Source organism: Grammomys surdaster, unplaced genomic scaffold, assembly GCF_004785775.1.
Source record: "Grammomys surdaster isolate TR1022 unplaced genomic scaffold, NIH_TR_1.0 125780, whole genome shotgun sequence".
Lineage (NCBI taxonomy): Eukaryota > Metazoa > Chordata > Mammalia > Rodentia > Muridae > Grammomys > Grammomys surdaster.
The window spans coordinates 1742583-1750593 of NW_021620611.1; the positions used below are offsets into that span (position 1 = coordinate 1742583).

At 38.3% G+C, this 8011-nt stretch overlaps 1 pseudogene; it reads left to right on the forward strand.

The window, feature by feature from the left end:
• The first annotated feature begins 6123 nt into the window (after positions 1-6123).
• On the forward strand, positions 6124-6575 carry LOC114640134 (annotated as a pseudogene).
• The last annotated feature ends 1436 nt before the right edge of the window (positions 6576-8011 follow it).

Below are 8011 nucleotides of genomic sequence, written 5' to 3' on the forward strand. Positions count from 1 at the left end.
CTCTCTCTCTCTCTCTCTCTCTCTCTCTCTCTCTCTCTACCTCCATCTCTCCCTCCCTCCCTCCCTCCCTTCCTCCTTCTCTTCCTCCCTCCTTGCCCCCTCTTTCCTTTCCCATTTTCCCATTTGTTGAGTCCTTCTCTCTCTCTCTCTCTCTCTCTCTCTCTCTCTCTCTCTCTCTCTCTCTCTCTCTGTGTGTGTGTGTGTGTGTGTGTGTGTGTGCGCGCGCGCGCGATGGGACTCTCTTGTTGTTCTACCCAGGAGATACTGTAATATTTCAAAAATCCCATTAAACAGTTTGCTTGCCTTGACTTCAGCAGGAGCAAAGCTGAAGGGCTTTGGGGATAGATACAGAATCCTCTTTAAAGGTAAGTTGGCAGAGAAATGGGAAATGCAATTTCTCTACTTCAAGGAAAAATAGTTGGAAAAGACTGGGTATATGACAGAATGATAACAAGAGGTCCAGGAGATGCCTGCTTGACAAATATTTACAGGACTATAGTAACCAGGAGAAAGAACATTCTATAAAATTTCTTTTATTTGCTGTTAGGTTTTAAAAAGAAATATCTTTATACATATTCACTGTATGCTCCACTTTGGTTCGTCCCTGACTTCTGCAGTAGGAAAGGTGGTGGCCATTCATGCTCTGAAGACAGACAGATGTACCTGTTCAGATCTTCCCAAGAGGTAACTACTGTACTTCCTACACTGATGATTCCAATTCAAATTTCAGCTCAAATCAGAAAAGGCCAGAGGTTCACTGCACCTTTCTCTTCCCCTTTCCGAACTCAAACATCCATCATTTCATTTAGGTTTTTTCTTTCCTTCCTTCTTTCCTTCCTTCCTTCCTTCCTTCCTTCCTTCCTTCCTTCCTTCCTTCCTTCCTTTCTTCTTTTGTTCATTCCTGCCTACTTTCTTTCCTTCTTTTTTGATCTTTTGAGTCTTCAAAGAGACTCAATGGTAGTAGTTCCTTTCCTTTCTCATGGGGGAAAGAATGGGGTAGTTTGTTTTTCCTTTTAAGTTGAGATTATTGTCACATCTCATCAACTTTATATCACTAATAGCTATTGTTCAAGAACCTAATACCTAGAAAACATCCAGTATATTTAGTTGAAGGAGAATAAATGAGCTCCCAGTACACACCAGTTCTCATGGAAACTATAATTAATCTTTCATGATTTGGAGAAGAAGAGGAACAACAAATATGCATAAAGAAATAGTTTCAGCCATTTGAGAAATGCTAATATGGCTCTCTAAGGCAGATTATAACCAAACAAAGCCATGTAAAATTAAAAGCAAAGCCAGAATGGGGATACAATCACCTTAAGCTTTTCTCTCAGAAAAATTCTAGGATGCATGTGTCCAGACATATACTACTGTGTCTCAGACATAAGAGACATAATATGGATTGGTAAATAACTAGAACTATGTTCTCTCAAGACAGCACACACTCTTGCTGTACTTTAAATCTTGAATGTCTCCCAAAAGCCCATAAGTAGAAGGCTTGTTGCCTCCCTTTCGTGATGGTAGGTAGGGGTGAAACTTTGGGGAGTCAAGGTCTAGTGAAACTAATTTAGGCCTTTGGGGTAGTTACCTTGAAGGGGACATTGGAATTCTTAGGCTCTTTTCTTGTTTGCTGTGTGCCATCAAAGGAGAAGCCCATCTGCCCAGTGTCCCTGTCATGAAACACTACCTGGTCAAAGACCCAAAAGCAACAGGGCTAACTGGTCATAGATTGAAATTTCTAAAACTGTGAGCCAAAATAAGCCTTCCCTCTTTTTCTGTTTACAATCTTACACACACTGAAAAGCAATGAGAGGTGTCTAACCTTTGAATGGTGTCTCAAATTAATCTCAAGTGAAATATATTCCTCCAAGAAATTAAACTTCCCACTAAATGTGTTCTATATTTTTCTTCACGTTTTTAAAAACAGGAAATTGATTTAAAAGGAAAATTAAATAGACTTTTCTATCAATTGGTATAATCCAATGTTTGAAGTAGAATTTCTGGTTACATCATGAACACATCATGTTAGAAGGCTTGGTTTAAGAAAAAGTAACTCAAGGTTGGACAGATGGCAAAGTGGGTAAAGGCACTTGCCACTCAAGCCTGGCATCTGAGCATCTGAGTTTGTTCCCCACCACCACCCCCAATCCCACCCCGGTAACCATGGTGGATGGCCTGAAAGTTATCCTCTGACCTTCATATATATGCTATGTTATGTACATAACACATAACACAGACATACATGCACACACATACATACACATACACACATACATAACACACACACACACACAGATCTTTTAAAAATAAGGCATGAGACTATGATGTGTGGCTTTAGCTAAGTCAGACTTTTGAATATAAAATCCTACTAATAAAGAGAAAGTTCTAGGAAATAACATTTGAAGTGTCAATAACAAATGTTGGAAAAGGATATAGTCAATAAGGCCCTCCAAAGTTATAGTTGGCACAATGGTAGTAGCATTGGGCAAGGAGAGAAGGTACCAGAAAGCCTCAGCAACACACAGATCCTAAAGTACGTGTCTGAAGTCTTGCGAACTGATGTCTTGCATTCACAGAAAATGGTTAGGACTGTTTGACACCTTCAGGATAAGTCCCTGAATGCCCCTCTTTCTTGGAGAGTATGCCTTTAGAATTTGCATAGCTATCTGTACCTGAGGCAGATGCTGAAGGGGCTAGCTCATCCAGATGATGGGTCAAACTCAATTCTTGTCTTGAAGTCAGAGTTGGGTAGTGATGTATCTCTATGTTCACAGCACTCTTTCTCTTATGAAGACTTCTAATGTTTCTCATGGACCTTTGAGAAATAGCTAGTCCAGGATCCTCAAGAGCTTCCGTTTTCAAAGGCATTTGAGAGGAAGTTTAGAGATATACTAACAGCTCTAACTACAGCAGTTCATCTTACTATCCAATATTATACTTTACTCTTCCTCTTGGGATGTTGTTTATAGATTCTGTTAATCCACAGATGGGCTATCCTATATATATTCTACCTAATGATGTCCAAGTATTTTGACACAATCTCCACATATACCCTAGAATATGAAGCCTGATATTTATTGAATATTGTTTCTCAGCTGTTTCTTAACTATATATGTGCAGGCCAAAGATTTCTGTTGGAGTCTATATGATGTATAGAATGATGGACTTCACTTCCTGTGATCTAGAGAGAGTCCTGTGTTCCTAGTGAGAATCAAACACTTCATTCGTCCTTGGATGTTGTAGTTACAGTATTTTGGTTAATACGAATGACAACCCACCCCCACAATAGATATCTACCCCTGTTAGAGCAAGATTTGCTCTTTCCAGGTCAAAAGGAAACCAAAGTAGTCAACTTGACATCATGTGACTCTTCTGTCTTCTTGAGAAAAGGTTCTCTGCTGTCCTAGGACTGCTTTCTCTTTCTGGCAAGTTGAATGGTTATTTGCAACAGTAGAGAAGGTATCTTTGGTTAGTAGAAGTCGATAACATTGCTCTTAGTTTTGGCCATTGAATTAATTAAGTCTATCTGTGATGTCCATGCTGGAATAGCTAACACCAAGTCAGTGGAAGACAATTGGGCAAAATTTACTTGTTTTGTGGTAAACACTTTAATAAAGCTTTAATATGCAATACATAACACATTCTTCTATGCATTCACATAAATCCATTCCCATGCTGTCTGCATATCAAATATTTTTTATCCATAAAATTTTAAACTTCTTTATTACAGTCAAGTCCAAGGGTGTCTATTGAGCTACTCAGTGTTGCCCTGGGCTCTCTATACAGCTTCTCTTCTGTGTATATAACGTGTCTGCCAGGTTTGTCAGGAAAGGTCTTTTCTTTTCACTCCCCACCATCTTTCATGGCTTCTCTCAAGTGACATTGCTGTGTAGTTGCCACCATTTTCAGCTTAAACCTTTCATATCCCTGAAAATAGAAAGAATGAGTTGTTTTGTTTTGTTTTGTTTTGTTTTGTTTTGTTTTGTTTTGAATCTTCTGCTAACTACAGTCAGGATGAACAGCAATGGTGTGTATGGATGTAGTTTCCCTAGTAAAGTGCTTTCCCATCGGGCCATGGTGGGTTTGAGATCTACTATTTCTATCTTATAATGGATTGCTGTTGGACTCACCTGACTTTATGATTTAGTGAGCCTGTCAAATCGGATCAAATGTTACAGGTGCATGAAACCCACTGTTGCTCTATTTTTACCACCATCCAGGAACATGTCAGGAATAGGTTCTCATAGGTGCACAGTCCTTCCCTGCAGATGGTAGTTTTTCTCCAGAATTCCATGTATTTGTTCTGTAGTCCCCCCACCCCTGAAGAGTACCAGATGATATATTGCATTTCTATTGGTAACTCTATTATCACTTGAACTCTAGGTCTTAAAAGTGATGGGATCATCTTAGCTGAAGTCTGAATCTACTGTAGAGTACTTTCCTTCTCTGGGACCTACTCAAAGCTAGAAAACTTCCAGTTTTCCCATGTGTAAAAAAAAGGCCTATTAGACATTAGATTTTCTTGGTAGTAGAGTTACAAAGTGCTATCAGCGTCCTCCAGTTATGCATGAAGTTCTTTCCATCTCTGAACATTGGATGCCTGATTACTTTATTGATATGTTAGCTTGGTCCATTAACACTGGATTATTGAGTTTGTATCTTACTAGGGCCCCTAGTTTTTGAACCACCACTTACAATTTAGCCCAATTCACACAATGATGGTTGGTGGTATGTCAAGTCAGTCAAGATCTCTTAGTTTATATCCTTACATAGGGACTGTAAGTTAACAGAACCCTAAAAAACGTAAATATATAATTTGGTTCATTGTATTCAAATGCCAACTGTTTCTGCTGTATCTAGTTTGAATAGGCAATAAAAAACACTTAACAAATCATGCCAGAACTTGAGGAAAAATTAATTTATGAAGAACAGCACCACATCTGGTATAGCTGCTGCAGTGGGTTGGCTGTGTAGTTCAGTATGTATGGAAATTTGCAATCAACTTCAGATTCCATCTGTCTTCTTAGAAGCCAGACTGGTGACTTAATTTATGACACAATGGGGACCAACACTCCTGCTTCCTCTACCTGCTGAAGCTCCTTCAAATTGAGTGATTATTAATTACTCAGAAGAAGGAACTGAACTGTTGTTTTGATAGTTTGCTCTCAGCCTTCCTTGCTAAGAAACTACTTTGTCACAAGTTTTGAATGTCTGGTGTAAGGGTAACAAGTTACATTCTCAGGGACCTGGACAATGACTACCAGTGATTTCACAGAAACTACAGACCTATTAGAAGCTAAATATAGGTTCAAGAGCCAAGTACTTGGTTTTAAATCTGGTCCAATGGAGAATGAGGCAAGGTTTGGCAGTGGGGATAGAATGCTATGGTCCCTGAGTTGCTATTAACACAGAACTTGTGTTAGTATATTGTTTTCAAATATGTTTATCAATCTATTTTTTATCATCACCCTATCTATTTTGGTTGGACATAAAAGAGGCTTTGGTCTGAAAATTTCTGCATGTAGGTTCTACATATACATTTTATACTTGAACATTTGAATTCCAAGTAAAAGGTTAAAAAATTATCCTCACAATGAAAATCTAGTTTCTCCATTTGTTATATAATTTGTTGGTGGTTTGAGAACCTGGGAGGCTGTGCTGTTTAAAAATCTTAGAATGAAACAGTCAAGGTAAGCATATTAGCACTAATTTGCTTCTTAAATTTTTATTGCATTTAAAATATTTATATTATAAAAGAAAATCACATTTATAACATCCATTTTCATTTCATATAACATTAATAACTTGTGAAATATATGAAACACACAAGCATGTTAGAGTATATACATACATATAAACACACATACATACATACACGTGAACACACACATGCACACCTAACTCCAGCCATTAAAAATGGCCTCTGATGTTCACGAAATAAAAGTGGCTATCATGAAGACCCACTTCCTAGATTCTTGGAAGTCAGTCTTCCACTGGTAGCCTTCAGATGAAGATGTAGAACTCTCAGCTTCTCCTGTATCATGCCTGCCTTGATTCTGCCATGTTCCTGCCTTGATGATCCTGGACTGAATCTCTGAACCTAGTTTGAATTGAGATACGATGGAGAAGTTGGTGCGGGGATCTCACTGAGTCCGCCTGGCTTCTTCTCTTCCTCACTTGTCTGAGCTTCAGCACAGTCTGAGAGGGTTGGTGGTTAACCTAGAAAGGACTCCAGAAAGGACAAAGGCGATTTCCCACTCGCAGTGAGATGGCTTGCAGTTCCCAGTGGGCTGTATTCATTGATCCCTAAAATCTAGGACAACCAGTTTGGACATGTGGCCGTGACCGATGCTATGTAGAGCGCAACCATCCTAGACTACCTCACTGCAGAGGTACTTGAGTTGGCAGGAAATGTATCAACAACGTAAAGGCAAATTGTGTTACCCCTGTCACTTGCAACTTGATATACAAGACATGAAGAATTGGACTCTCTGATCAAGGTTGCAATTTCGGGGGAGGGTATCATCCACAAATCACTGATTGGAAAAGAAGGACAACAGAAGACTGTCTAAGGATGCCTAGATTCCTTATTATCTCAGGACTCTATTCTTAACAGCTGTCCAGTGTTGGTGATTCCAGTGAACTGCATCTCTGTGAAAAACAACATTTTGCCTTTTTGTAATTCTATTTGAGCAAGATGGAGGCTTAATTAGCCTTCCAACCAACCATATTTCTGCATTCGAGTCTTAACCATATTTAAGGGTTCCTGTGGCTTTCAAAGAAGCTATTGATTTTGAAATAGTGAGTTTTGATTGAGTTGACTGTTTTTTTTTTGTTTTTGTTTTTTAAACTGTTTGGGTTATTAAAAAAAATAGCCACTAATGATAACTAAATGGGCAGTTCCATAATGTGGATTTTATATTACAATTTATACATACCACATACAATCACATGGATGATAGAATAAACCATTCAAGTCTCCTGAGATACAGGATTGAACTATTTTATCTATGATACAACTATCTTTTGCTAACAATTCACCTCTTTAGCTCTGTGTGTTGTTTTCTCATGAGGAGACACTCTGAAGAGAGAAGTAAGTGAAGGACAAACTGTGCCTGCTTCTGGCAAACTCTGTTCCTCATTCCCTGAATGAGAAGGAAAGGCTGAACTGCGATACAAAACCCAGGCTTCAAGCATTCAAAAGCTTAGTTTGAAGGAGGAAAACAAAGCAAGACCAATCTTACTCTCTCCGGCCATCTCTTTCTCTCATCCATCATATGCTTTACTCTTAAAATCTGCCAGTTTCTTTTAGCTTTTTTAAAAGAAATAACTCTTCATTCCACTTTTTTGTTTTGGTATGGTTTGACATCTCCATTTCGTTTCTTTCTGCTCTGCACTGTATTATTCCCTATGTAATACCAATGTTGGCTTTGCTTAGTTCTTGCATCTGGTTCTTTAAGAAACACTGTGAAGTTGTTCACATGAAAACTGCATTTTTGAAGCGAGTGATTAAAACCTTTATCATAGAACTGACTTTTGGTGTGTTGTATAAGCCTCAGTCCAGCATGTCTCCATTTCATTTGCCTCAAGAACATTTTAAAATTTTTTGCTGTTTTATGTAAGTCTTCTGGAACATGTTTAATGTGTGCATCATACCAGTTTCCAGGTGTTTTTTTTCATGTTATAGGTTCCTAGTTTCATGCTGTTGTCCTAGGAGAAGATATTTGGTATGATTTAATGTTTAATTGCTGTACTGTGCTTTGTTAGCATAATAAATGATCTAGAGAATGTTTAATGTGTAGCTGAGAAGACTTTGTATTGTGTAGCTATTGGGCAGAGGATGGGTAGTGAAAGTGACTGGAATATTCATTTGGTCTAAAGTATGGTTTAAATCCATATTTCTTCATTGATTTTCTGTCTAGATGATATGTCAATGGCTAAAAGTAGTTTCTATAATCCTCTGTCCTTACAGTTAGTCTGTGGTCTGTGTCTCTTTAAATCAATTTGT